Below are 14,998 nucleotides of genomic sequence, written 5' to 3'. Positions count from 1 at the left end.
CCCCCACGTAATTTGCTCTCTAAGAATTTTACTCGGAATTTAAAGAATGACGCAAAGCACAACTGCGGTCACTGGGTATTGATGAACTGGCGCTCTATGTAGTTAATCAGTGCATATAGCCACAAAGAAGTGTGCTGCCATAGATTATAGTCCACAGATATACTCTATGGTGCTACATACCATCGTTCGTTTTTAAATTTGAATTTAGTCGCCCCCACCGTGATGTAATTTGTCCTCTAAGGACGCGGCTTAAAGAATGACACAGAGTACAACTGTGGTTACCAGTTGACACAAGCTGCGAGTAATTAGCACATGTAGCTAGCCAATTGTCACCATGCATTATTGCATTTTACAGCACCCCCACACAAAAATTACACATGTAATTACAACATACAGAGGACACATGAATACCAAACACTTTTCACAACAATAAGGTAAGAATTGTACAATAATGACTGTAATATAACTGCTATGAAAATGTTTCCAGTGGCCCGCCATGGTAGCAAGTCTCACATGACGGCATGTATATTCATCCAAACACAATGGGAGTAACAAGTAAGTATGATGACAAGTTGATATGACTCCATTTGTAGAATCCAGATGAGTGGGTGTTGCTCCAGTATGTCTAAACAGTTAACAAACATTCCTGTTATAAATACGTGCTAGAGTTGCAATATAATAGTACAGTATTTAAATGCAACAATACATAGTCTCCATTGCATCACTATCAAACGACACTAAGTGGAGGATATTGTTACATCTCTAGTATGTACACTCTATCAGTACAACCTGTCTTAATGGCCACCAGTATAGAAAGACAACCACTCTTGAAAAGCCAATTCCAATTGAGAATTTATACACTGTTACCTGTTTATTGAGTGAAGGTGGCAATAAACAAGTTCCACCGTAATTTATACACGTGATGTGATCCTGTATATTCTGTCAGTGGATGAGATCCACTTGGCCAGGACAAAATGTGACTCAAATATCCTGGATGATCCATACTCAACCCACTTATGACCCAGTGGCACAATGGAACAGAGTATAGAGAATACAATTATATTTATTTCTAAGATGTGTGGATGTGTGGACACATTACAACACATTACATGTACATACAAGACATGCTACATACTGTTTTAGCAATTCAAGTCACCAAATTATGTACGGACCAGTCAACAATGCTTCATAGTGCCCATCAGTAAACCTGAAGAAAAGTTACGAAAAATAAAAATTCACATAAGTACAATGAAGCCTCATTAATATGGCCAGCTGTGGAACCAAAAAATTTGGCCTGAATAACAAGGTGGCCTTATTAATGAGGTCATAAAGTACTGCTTAGCTATATTTGGGATCTACTAGAGGTGGCCAATATAATGAGGTGGTCTTATTAAAGAGGTGGCCACTAAGTGAGGTTTCACTGTACAAACAGTTCACAATCACAATGGTGAACAATATTAATGGTTAACAATATACACTGAAACCTGCAGATCACTTCTTGTGGAAGATTGCTCTCTACACTAAATGACACATTCAGAGATTGTATTTAGATGGATGATACAGTAACATATTGTGACTTCAATACTCGTGATGTGTCAATGCTAGGCAGCAACCATATACACGGCACTGCCAATGCACAACATCACACTTGCTCGAACACACTGTGTGGCAGCTGTTTTCCTTCTGTACAAGTGGCCACCACTGTGGATGAAAGCCAGGCATTAGATATTTGGTATTTTATGTGTTGAAGGCATTCCAGGGCTTCCGGTAGTCTCAAATCTCACCACAGTTTACCTCAGGCAGTGTTGTGGTCACCACTAAACCACCGGAATGCTGTGCTATGTTCATCTTATGCTTGGCTACTGTATTGTAGAACTGAAATAGATACTCTGAAAATATATATCCTATGGATAATGACTTCTTCACTTTCTTCATCAGGAGCTTATAAGGACCAATAGTGAAACTTTTACACTTTGGGCTGACAGCCAACTGCCTAAGTCTTAAGCAGTGCCTTTGGTGCTCTAACAGATTGGCTGCCCCCTTGCTGCCAGCACTCACTGTCTCATACGCTGTCACACACTAAATCCATCTCTATAGCCAGTTAGAACAGCATGCTTCTTACCTTTTTTAAAGCCGCAAAATGCAGCCACCTCTTTAAAAAGCTAGGTCAGAAATTTTTTGTCCCTACGGCCTGAATAATGACCAGTTTTCACTGTACTATTAGTGATTAGTGATCATGGAGGAAGATACTAAGATATACAAACGCTACAACCTCTAAATATAGCAGTAAATTTTTTTACCCTGGTCCAATGTCTCGTAATAATTGTGAGAGACTCTACTGTGACAAATACATGTTTATCATGATATGTACTAATCGCCTTTTTACAATTAAGTTTTACAACACAAATACATGTATAGTTAAACTCACCAATTGTGACTAAATCCCTTCAACACGAAAAGACAAGTAATGAGACAACCTTGGAGACAACAGCCTCACAAGCCTTTTCTTGTGCGCTTATTTAGTAGTAATATAAATTTTAAAGGCGTTTATTTACAACAGGACATAATTACGCGCCCTTCTATTGTCTCTGTACATACTTGCCTTTTCTTTACTATTCTCATTTCATTTCACAAGATCTCTTGGCAGGGGCGTAGCTTCTTCACTTGAATCAGTCAATGCTTGAAGTAGATCGAGATACTCTAATAGAACAGTCACATTTCTACAAGTGCCATATTTTTATATTGTAAAGTATGTAAGTAGCTAGTAATTTAAACTATACAATCCGATGCTAAGCAGAAGTTGTAACTATGCTAAATATTGATTGCTGTGTTACAGCTGTTTTGTGACTGCTCTAATAGAGTATCTTGATCATTTTAATGCAGTACAAGATGAAAGGCAAAGTGTTATTAAGGGTTTACTAGTTAAAACGGGTGGTAGTTGACTGCAGTTGCATGCCACTAACAGGGCCGTCCAGAGAAATTAGAGAGCCCAGGGAAAAGAGTTAAAGAGGGGCCCAGGGGCAAGGAAGAGTCTAGATCCTGACTGCTCTATTAGAGTATATCGATCTTTCTTTAAACAGGTATTCAAGGGGCCCCTTTCGGGCTGGGGCAGGGGGAAAAATACCCCAGTTGCCCCCCCCCCCCCCCCCCCCCCCATGTGGGCGGCCCTGGCCACTAAAATTACAGTTATATTTTAACATTCTGTCATTGTAATCTGGGGTTTCTGTCAAAACCATGGAAACTCACTTACTGTTATCAACAGTGCATTGCTTATTCTAACAAAAAGTATTGAAATCCCATCCAAAAACAGCTTATAGCTGTAAAAAAGTGCGCGTCCAAGTAAAGCAGAGTTAACTGCGACAAAAAGTAATGATATCATAATGCGGCCATGTGTGAGGTGTGCAAGTTGTAAAATTAATATTAGCTAATCAGATAATACAATGTTATTATTAAAGTGTTAATGAGTGTAATGAGAACTATGTGATGCTGCTATTTTTAAGTGTGTGAGCATCTTCATAAATGCCACACAAATTTAATTCTCAATAAAGCAATGTGTATAGATTCTCTGATAGCAATAAATAGTTTGAGTTTGGCCGTCTTTCCTGTATACGGCAATGCTACGAACAAAGGAAAGGTGGCCAAACTCAAACTATTTATTGCTATCAGAGAATCTATACACATTGCTTTATTGAGAATTAAATTTGTGTGGCATTTATGAAGATACTCACACACTTAAAAATAGCAGCATCACATAGTTCTCATTAACACTTTAACAATAACATTGTATTATCTGATTAGCTAATATTAATTGTACAACTTGCACACCTCACACATGGCCGCATTATAATATCATTACTTTTTGTCGCAGTTAACTCACTTTTTTTACAGCTATAAGCTGTTTTTGGATGGGATTATTATTTTATTTTTAATCGCATGCGGTTAGACGCAACCGCAGGTGTATGCCTTGCGTTCCTTTGTGCATTCCGAACATTGATCGCCCTGTTATCGCTTCAGTATTCACTCAATCACCTCAAGATTCACATCATCGATTTTACCATACATGATTACCCTACAGTCGTGATTTCAGCACCAAACGAAGTTTCAGTCGACCTAAAGGCCAAATACAAATGCAGATTGTTGTTTTCCGCAATACTCGCTTGGCATGTAGGGCAATGTGTCTTTAAACTGTTCTGAAAGTTTCGTTCAGATTGAAACATTTGTTTTCGAGAATGGCTAGTTTGAAATTTGAATTTAGTCGCCCCCACGTCATTTGCTCTCTAAGAATTTTACTCGGGAATTTAAAGAATGACGCAGAGCACAACTGCGGTCACTGGGTATTGATGAACTGGCGCTCTATGTAGTTAATCAGTACATATAGCCACCAAGAAGTGTGCTGCCAGATTATAGTCCATAGATATAATCGATGGTGCTGCATACCATCCTTCGTTTTGAAATTAGTCGCCCCCACATAATTTGTCCTCTAAGGGCGCGGCTTAAAGAATAACACAAGAGTACAACTGCGGTTACCAGTTGTTGACACAAGCTGTGAGTAATTAGCACATGTAGCTAGCTTAAAAGGAAGTGTGCAAAATCGCCTAATACAATTGTCACCATGCATTATTGCATTTTATAGCACCCCCACACAAAATTACACATGTAATTACAACATACAGAGGAGACACATGAATACCAAACACTTTTCACAACAATAATGTAAGAATTGTACAATAATGACTGTAATATAACTGCTATGCAAATGTTTTCCAGTGGCCCGCCATGGTAGCAAGTCTCACATGACGGCATGTATATTCATCCAAGGGAGTAACGAGTAAGTATGATGACAACAAGTTGGTATGACTCCATTTGTAGAATCCAGATGAGTGGGTGTGGCTCCAGTATGTCTAAACAGTTAACAAACATTCCTGTTATAAATACGTGCTAGAGTTGCAATATAATAGTATAGTATTTAAATGCAATAATACATAGTCTCCATTGCATCATTATCAAACGACACTAAGTAGAGGATATTGTTGCATCTCTAGTATGTACACTCTATCAGTACAACCTATCTTAATGGCCACTAGTATAGAAAGACAACCACTCTTGAAAAGCCAATTCCAATTGAGAATTTATGCACTGTTACCTGCTGAATGAGTGAAGGTGGCAATAAACAAGTTCCACCGTAATTTATACACGTGATGTGATCCTGTATATTCTGTCAGTGGATGAGATCCACTTGGCCAGGACAAAATGTGACTCAAGTGCCCTGGATGATCCATACTCAACCAACTTACGACCCAGTGGCACAATGGAACTGACTATTTATAGAGAATACAATTATATTTATTTCTAAGATGTGTGGATGTGTGGACACATTACAACACATTACATGTACATACAAGTCATGCTACGTACTGTTTTAGCATTTCAAGTCACCACATTATACACGTACCAGTCAACAATGCTTCATAGTGCCCATCAGTAAACCTGAAGAAAAGTTACGAAAAATAAAAATTCACATAAGTACAATGAAACCTCAATAATATGGCATGCTGTGGGACCAAAAAATTTGGCCTGAATAACAAGGTGGCCTTATTAATGAGGTCATAAGTGATGCTTAGCTATATTTGAGACCTACTAGAGGTGGCCAATATAATGAGGTGGTCTTATTAAAGAGATGACCACTAAGTGAGGTTTCACTGTACATATAGTTCACAATATTGTGAACAATATTAATGGTTAACAATATACACTGAAACCTGCAGGTCACTTCTTGTGGAAGATTGCTCTCTACACAAAATGACACATTCAGAGATTGTATTTAGATGGATGATACAGTAATGCATTGTGACTTCAATACTCGTGATGTGTCACTGCTAGGCAGCAACCATATACACGGCACTGCCACATCACACTTGCTCGCACACACAATTTTGCTAAAGATTTTACAAATTGATAATTAAGGGGTGTGGCAACTAGCTGTTTCGCTCGCAAGACTGTGTGGCAGCTGTTTCCCTTCTGTACAAGTGGCCACCAAGACAGGTCCACTGTGGATGAAAGCCAGGCATTAGATATTTGGTATTTCATGTGTTGAAGACATTCCAGGGCTTCTGGTAGTCTCAAATCTCACCACAGTTTAACTCAGGCAGTGTTGTGGTCACCACTAAACTACTGGAATGCTGTGTTATGTTCATCTTATGCTTGGCTACTATATTGTAGAACTGAAATGGATACTCTGAAAAATATATCCTATGGATAATGACTTCTTCACTTTCTTCATCAGGAGCTTATAAGGACCAATAGTGAAACTTTTTACACTTGGGGCTGACAGTCAACTGCCTATGTCTGAAGCAGTGCTTTTGGTGCTCTAACAGATTGGCTGCCCCCTTGCTGCCAGCACTCACTGTCTCATACGCTGTCATACACTAAATCCATTTCTATAGCCAGTTAGAACAGCATGCTTCTTACCTTTTTTTAAGGCCGCATAATGCAGCCACCTCTTTAAAAGGCAAGGTTAGAAAATTTTGTCCCTACGGCCTGAATAATGACCAGTTTTCACTGTACTATTAGTGATTAGTGATCATGGGGGATTATTTATTAAGATACTAAGATATACAAACGCTACAACCTCTAAATATAGCGGTAAATTTTTTACCCTGGTCCAATGTCTTGTAATAATCGTGACTTCGTGAGAGACTCTACTGTGACAAATACATGTTTAGGCCACTCCAATTGGTAATTATGTTTCTGGTCCTTTGAAAATCAGTTTTAGGTGCGGGCGGGCGGATTTCAGCAACAAAGCAACAATGAAGTGACTGCTCAATTAGGTGATTTACTGACTGTTCTATTAGAGTATATCGATCAGTACTATGCACTCTGCCCATTTCTTGGTTTTCACTGATAAAATACAAATTAAGGCATTTAGATAGTTAGATTTAGCATACTTGTTGCAGCCCAATATTTATTTCTGAAATCCAGGTTTTTCAAAAAGCTGATGCGGACATTTTGCCCATGTATTTCTGAAATTTCACATTCTCCAAAAAAGGATGCGGGCGGTGGACCAGAAACATAATTACCAATTGGAGTGGCCTTATCATGATATGTACTAATCGCCTTTTTACAATTAAGTTTTACAACACAAATACATGTATAGTTAAACTCACCAATTGCGACGAAATCCCTTCAACACGAAAAGAAAAGTAATGAGACAACCTTGGAGACAACCTTGGAGACAACAGCCACACAAGCCTATTCTGGTGCGTTTATTTAGTAGTAATATAAATTTTAAAGGCGTTTATTTACAACAGGACATAATTACGCGCCCCTCTATTGTCTCTGTACATACTTGCCTTTTCTTTACTATTCTCATTTCATTTCACAAGATCTCTTGGCAGGGGCGTAGCTTCTTCACTTGAATTAGTCAATGCTTGAAGTAGATCGAGATACTCTAATAGAACAGTCACATTTCTACAAGTGCCATATTTTTATATTGTAAAGTATGTAAGTAGCTAGTAATTTAAACTATACAATCCGATGCTAAGCAGAAGTTGTAACTATGCTAAATATTGATTGCTGTGTTACAGCTATTTTGTGACTTCTCTAATAGAGTATCTTGATCGTTTCAATGCAGTACAAGATGAAAGGCAAAGTGTTGTTAAGGGTTTACTAGTTAATATGGGTGTTAGTTGACTGCAGTTGCATGCCACTAACAGGGCCGTCCAGAGAAATTAGAGGGCCCAGGGAAAAGAGTTAAAGAGGGGCCCAGGGGCAAGGAAGAGTCTAGATCCTGACTGCTCTATTAGAGTATATTGATCTTTTTTTAAACAGGTATTCAAGTGGCCCCTTTCGGGCTGTGGCAGGGGGCAAAATACCCCAGTTACCCTCAATGTGGGTGGCCCTGGCCACTAAAATTACAGTTATATTTTAATATTCTGTCACTGTAATCTGGGGACCATGGAAACTCACTTACTGTTATCAACAGTGCATTGCTTATTCTAACAAAAAGTATTGAAATCCCATCCAAAAACAGCTTATAGCTGTAAGAAAGTGCGCGTCCAAGTAAAGCAGAGTTAACTGCGACAAAAAGTAATGATATCATAATGCGGCCATGTGCAAGGTGTGCAAGTTGTAAAATTAATATTAGCTAATCAGATAATACAATGTTATTGTTAAAGTGTTAATGAGAACTATGTGATGCTGCTAGTTTTTAAGTGTGTGAGCATCTTCATAAATGCCACATAAATTTAATTCTCAATAAAGCAATGTGTATAGATTCTCTGATAGTAATAAATAGTTTGAGTTTCCTGTATACAGCAATGCTACGAACAAAGGAAAGGTGGCCAAACTCAAACTATTTATTACTATCAGAGAATCTATACACATTGCTTTATTGAGAATTAAATTTATGTGGCATTTATGAAGATGCTCACACACTTAAAAACTAGCAGCATCACATAGTTCTCATTAAAACTTTAACAATAACATTGTATTATCTAGCTGATTAGCTAATATTAATTTTACAACTTGCACACCTCGCACATGGCCGCATTATGATATCATTACTTTTTGTCGCAGTTAACTCTGCTTTACTTGGACGCGCACATTTGTTACAGCTATAAGCTGTTTTTGGATGGGATACAGTATACCATAATTACTATGCATCAATCGATTGATGTGATGATAATATGTGCAGATCTGAGACAACCATGGACCCTACTATATAGTAACTGGGCAGATATGTAGAGTTATGTATACCCTGATATAATTGTTGAGTGTTGTAGTTTGCCAATGGTCAAAGCTAAATTAACCATTTTAGATAGCTTTTTGTGATGTTGAAGGTGTCAGGCAAACTCCAGTTAGGGCCAGGCAATAAAAGATTATTTTTCAAAACAGGAGAGGAACATGCTTAGGCCCACAAGGTACAGGCTTAGTCTACTTACCCCAGTAGATGCACCATATTATATATATATAATGCACATATCAACGTATTGCCCTACTACCCCCCCTTCGGGAATATATATGGCTATAGTGGGCACAACCGAATGTTAAATGCCCCATGGTAGGATAAACCTATCGTGTCAATGTAGTGACTTGAACATTAATTAGAATAATCATGTAATTGTACGCATGCGTATACCAGTTTTCCAGATTCTAACTTTTTCGTGATTGTAACTTGTATATGATTGTACATGCTGTTTTAATCCTTCTAATATTATTGACTTGTGTTGTTGTTGGTCCAGTACACGTGATAGCGGCTCACTGACTGAGTATTAGGGATCTGCAATACATACCGATACGGCAATATACCGATACAGCAAATAAGTATCACGATACGATACTGTTACAGTACTTAGGAAGTATCGATATATCGAAGTGTTCTAGTAGAACAGGTAGTAAGTGCTCTATTACTGCAACAGTGATCTAAATACTCGAACAGAAAGCCTACCCGTGCTATAAAATGCAACATTATGAGAAGCCATACAATACGCATTTATAAGTGCTGCTGTTACTGTGTTATGGCTAAAATATTCTTACTCAAGTCTTCTAAAAACAGTAGCTGTTACACTTTAAGTATAAGGAACTACAGGTAGCAGTAAATATCTGCTGTATATACTAGCCATCTTGACAACTCACCAAAATTCAGAGAAATCCGGACAAGTCTTTGTGGGAGCATTTATTAAAATGAAATGTTTGTGTAGCTAATTGTCTGGGTGGTGTAATAGAGGCAGGTATCCAGGTAGAGATGTACTTTTAATAGCAACTCTGTTTCCATACTAAAAATCATACCAGGAACACACTAGCTATTTGTCACATCATGATCAGTGTAATTGTTATCCACCCCAAAAACACCTTCGCTGTAAAAAAGGCGCGCCCAAGAAACTACAAGTACCTGGAACCCAATGTAAAAAAGAAAAAGAAAAATCAGCTTAGCTGAAGTGAAAAGTAACTGGTAACTTAAAGAGCTGATATCTGAAGTGGCCAAGAATACAATTACTAAAGTTTAATCCATGCAAGAACACCTTGGCTATAAAACAGGTGTATACATGAAAGTAACTGGCAACTGAAATGGCTGATATCTGAAGCGGCCAAGAATGAATGGTCATATACAACTAATCCAAAAATTTAACACTGAACCTTTATAATTCAGCTGTGTTCTATATTCACTCTTGCTGCATCGTAAAGTAATTTCTTTTAACTCTAATTGGCTGGTAATTTGGCCGCCTTTTTTTGCTCTATTATACTGACTATTAAAAAAGGCGGCCAAATTACCAGCCAATTAGAGTTAAAAGAAATTACTTTACGATGCAGCAAGAGTGAATATAGAACACAGCTGAATTATAAAGGTTCAGTGTTAAATTTTTGGATTAGTTGTATATGACCATTCATTCTTGACCGCTTCAGATATCAGCCATTTCAGTTGCCAGTTACTTTCATGTATACACCTGTTTATAGCCAAGGTGTTCTTGCATGGATTAAACTTTAGTAATTGTATTCTTGGCCGCTTCAGATATCAGCTCTTTAAGTTACCAGTTACTTTTCACTTCAGCTAAGCTGATTTTTCTTTTTCTTTTTTACATTGGGTTCCAGGTACTTGTAGTTTCTTGGGCGCGCCTTTTTTACAGTGAAGGTGTTTTTGGGGTGGATATCACTCATTTTTGTCAGTGATAGACTCTACATTTGGTTTAAAAGCTAATTTTTTGGAAATGAGCAATTAACATTAATGCAGAATATTATCTAGGAGAGTCAGTAAAATCCATACATAATAATGATTGTTTCATAACACTGTAAATTCGGAAGTATGAATTTACGGTGTAGTATGACTGTTCTATTAGAGTAAATTTATCTTTACTGCCTGCACGTCATGAATATATATCATACCTGTGCATGTTAAATGCTTCAGACACCTAATTAAACTTGCAAGTGCCTAATTAGTTCACAGTTGCTACACAGCTATAAATACATTTGTAATTGTTATCATCATAATCATTTATCATGTTATAACCATTTTTTAATATTTTGGTCACAACTTCAGGATTAGAGCAGCAGAGAAAGGAATAGAGGACTCAACCATCAAGACTTGTATATGGGAGATGGAACAGTATTGCGATGGACAATGCCGGTACTAACCCCTCAAGGGTGTTGCAGTACAGTATAGATGCAAGACCAGAGCCTCGATCGTCACCTTTTGACTGTGGTCACTACTTCAGGATTGGAGCAGCAGAGAAAGGAATGGAGGACTCAATCATCAAGACTCGGGGAGATGGAATAGTATTGCCATGGACAATGCCAGCACTAACCCCTCAAGGATGTCACAGTGCAGTATCGATACAACCACTCCAACCAGTGCATAAGACCAGAGCTCGATCACCACCTTTTGACTGAAATTTTTATACTTGATGAAGCAATTAAAACAAAAAAGTTGTAGTACTTGTACTTTCCTGAGGGAACATGTCCCCAGAGTCCCAGACTCCCTTGCCTGTTCAGCAGAATAATAGGATTGAGCCTTACTACCATTTTCACCTTTATTCTTGGCCTGAATGTACATATCAGCAACATAATACAGTAGCTGTAGATAATGCTAGTTAATGCCCCTAGGCAGAGCTATAGGGGTGGGAATTTTTCCCTACTATCATAGTAGTTCTTCTCACAGTTCTTTGCCTGGCCATCATCAACTGCTGTCCATCAACTGCTGTCAAAACATTAGTTTCGTCCCCCAGACCCTTCCTCAAGCATGCTTATCACAAAAAAATAACTTAGTTTAGCAGTGTACAAACAATCTAATCAAAAACAGCCAAGCTGTAAAAAAAGGTGCGGCCCCCAAAAAGGCCATGGTGAAAAAAGATGTGAAATCCAAGGTGGCGGCCAAGAAATGGCTGTGATGGTAGGTTAATGGTTACATTTTAATAACAACAATTCAGGTGAATTTGGTGCCAAGACCAAGCGGCACAAAATTCACCTGAATTGCCGTTATTAAAATGTAACCATTAACCTACCATCACAGCCATTTCTTGGCCGCCACCTTGGATTTCACATCTTTTTTCACCATGGCCTTTTTGGGGGCCGCACCTTTTTTTACAGCTTGGCTGTTTTTGATTAGATATCACTTCTTTTTGTATTTGTATACTGCAAAGCCGGCCTATGGCTGGCTTTGGGGCTTTTTTAACCCATGTGTTTTTTTCTTTACCACAGGAAGAAGAAAAGAACTTAAAGAAGAATTTTATTACTTCAATTATTTTTGATTTTATTAGTAATTATACAAATTATATACATATATTTATTACATGCCCATTATTCCCCACAGGATTTTTTTTGCAGCTGATCTCTCTACTGGGTGGCTTGAAATGTAGCTGAACTATATACAGGATGGTTTCTTTGTAGCTGAACTCTCTACAAGGTAACCTCTTCTAGCTGGTCTCTCTACAGGGTATTTTGTTTCTAGCTGAACTCTCTACAGGTGATTTGTTTGCTGCTAAACTCTCTACATGGTGGTGTCTTTGTAGCCGAACTCTCTACATGATGGTTTCTTTGTAGCTGAACTCTCTATAAGGTGACTTCTTCTAGCTGATCTCTATACAGGGTAATCTGTTTGTAGCTGAACTCTGTACATGATGGTTTCTTTGTAGCTAAACTCTTTACAAGGTGACTTCTTCTAGCTGAACTCTCTACGGGGTAATTTCTCTGTAGCTGAACTCTCTATATGATGGTTTCTTTGTAACTGAACTCTCTACAAGGTAACTTCTTCTAGCTGATCTTTTTACTGGGTGATTTGTTTGCAGCTGAACTCTCTACATGGTGATTTCTTTGTTGCTGAACTCTCTACAAGGTGAATTCTTCTACCTGATCTCTCTACAGGGTGATTTGTTTGTAACTGAACTCTGTACAAGTGCGTTTTTGTGGGTGATCTCACTGCAGGTTGATTTGTTTGTAGCTGAACTCACTAAAGGGTGATTTTGCTTGTAGCTGAACTCCTTACATTGTGTGTAGTTTCTAGCTGATCTCTCTACAGGGTGATTTGTTTGTAGCTGATCTCTCTACAAGTTGATTTGTGTGTAGCTGATCTCTCTGCAGGTTGATTAATTTGCAGCCGATCTCTCTACAAGGTAATTTGTTTGTAGCTGAACTGTCTATAAAGTGATTTATTTGTAGCTGATCTCTCTGCAGGTTGATTTGTTTTAGCTGAACTCTCTACAGGGTGATTTACGTGTAGCTGAACTCCTTACATTGTGTCTAGTTTCTAGCTGATCTCTCTACAGGGTGATTTGTTTGTAGCTGATCTCTCTACAAGTTGATTTGTGTGTAGCTGATCTTTCTACTGGTTGATTTGTTTGTAGCCGATCTCTCTACAGGGTAATTTGTTTGTAGCTGAACTCTGTACAAGGTTCTTTTTTGTAGGTGATCTCACTGCAGGTTGATTTGTTTGTAGCTGAACTCACTAAAGGGTGATTTGCTTGTAGCTGAACTCCTTACATTGTGTCCAGTTTCTAGCTGATCTCTCTACAGAGTGATTTGTTTGTAGCTGAACTCTCTATAAAGTGATTTGTTTGCAGCTGAACTCTCTACATGGTGGTTTCTTTGTTGCTAAACTCTCTACAGGGTGTTTTGCTTGTAGCTGAACTCCCTACAGGGTGATTTGTTTCTAGCTTATCTCTCTACAGGTTGATTTGTGTGTAACTGATCTCTCTACAAGCTGATTTTTTTGTAGCTGAATTCTTTGCAAAGTGTTTTGTTTGTAGCTGACCTCTCTTCAGGGTGATTTGTTTCTAGCTGATCTCTCTACAGGGTGATTTTTTTGTAGCCGACCTCTCTTCAGGGTGATTTGTTTCTAGCTGATCTCTCTACAGGGTGATTTTTTGTAGCTGACCTCTCTTCAGGGTGATGTGTTTCTAGCTGATTGCTCTGCAGGTTGATTTGCTTGTAGATGAACTCTCTACAGGGTAACTTGCTTGTAGCTGAACTCCTTACTTTGTGTTGTCTAGTTTGTAGCTGATCTCTCCACAGGGTGATTTGTTTGTAGCTGATCTCTCTACAAGGTAATTTGTTTGTAGCTGAACTATCTATAAGGTGATTTGTATGTAGCTAATCTCTCTGCAGATTGATTTGTTTTAGCTGAACTCTGATTTGTTTTTAGCTTATCTCTGTACAGGTTGATTTGTGTGTAACTGATCTCTCTACAAGCTGATTTGTTTGTAGCTGATCACTCTGCAGGTTGATTTGTTTCTAGATGATCTCTCTACAGGTTGATTTGTTTGTTGCTGATCGCTCTAAAGGTTGATTTGTTTGTAGCTGAACTCTCTGCAAAATGTTTTGTTTGTAGTTGATCTCTCTACAAGGTGATTTTTTGTAGCTGACCTCTCTTCAGGGTGATTTGTTTCTAGCTGATATCTCTACAGGGTGATTTTTTGCAGCTGACCTCTCTTCAGGGTGATTTGTTTCTAGCTGATCTCTCTACAGGTTGGTTTGTTTGTAGCTGAACTCTCTACACGGTGATTTGCTTGTAGCTGAACTCCTTACATTGTGTCTAGTTTCTAGCTGATCTCTCTACAGGGTGATTTGTTTGTAGCTGATCTCTCTACAAGTTGAATTGTGTGTAGCTGATCTCTCTGCAGGTTGATTTGTTTGTAGCCGATCTCTCTACAAGGTAATTTATTTGTAGCTGAACTGTCTAAAAAGTGATTTGTTTGTAGCTGATCTCTCTGCAGGTTGATTTGTTTTAGCTGAACTCTCTACAGGCTGATTTGTTTGTAGCCGATCTCTCTATAGGGTAATTTGTTTGTAGCTGAACTCTCTACAAGTTGATTTGTGTGTATAGCTGATCTCTCTGCAGGTTGATTTGTTTGTAGCCCATCTCTCTACAGGGCAATTTGTTTGTAGCTGATCTCTCTACAGGGTGATTTTTTGTAGCTGACCTCTCTTCAGGGTGATTTGTTTCTAGCTGATCTCTCTACAGGGTGATTTTTTGTAGCTGACCTCTCTTCAGGGTGATTTGTTTCTAGCTGAT

General features: G+C 38.4%; 2 long non-coding RNA genes across 2 annotated transcripts; both read right to left on the bottom strand.

Annotated features, from left to right (window-relative positions):
* Positions 1-323: 323 nt before the first annotated feature.
* On the bottom strand, positions 324-2,531 carry LOC136249585 (uncharacterized). Its single transcript, XR_010698286.1, has 3 exons — positions 2,429-2,531; positions 1,136-1,207; positions 324-625 (listed from the first exon to the last, which is right to left on the bottom strand). It is a non-coding gene; the product is annotated as an uncharacterized lncRNA (long non-coding RNA).
* A 2,137-nt stretch (positions 2,532-4,668) lies between these two features.
* Positions 4,669-6,627, bottom strand: LOC136249580 (uncharacterized). The gene is made up of 2 exons (XR_010698271.1): positions 5,416-6,627; positions 4,669-4,901 (listed from the first exon to the last, which is right to left on the bottom strand). It is a non-coding gene; the product is annotated as an uncharacterized lncRNA (long non-coding RNA).
* Between the last annotated feature and the right edge of the window lie 8,371 nt (positions 6,628-14,998).

This window comes from Dysidea avara, chromosome 1 (genome assembly GCF_963678975.1).
Source record: "Dysidea avara chromosome 1, odDysAvar1.4, whole genome shotgun sequence".
Taxonomy (NCBI): Eukaryota; Metazoa; Porifera; class Demospongiae; order Dictyoceratida; family Dysideidae; genus Dysidea; species Dysidea avara.
The sequence above is the reverse complement of the archived record's forward strand: the minus strand, read 5'-3'. Positions and strand labels throughout refer to the sequence as shown.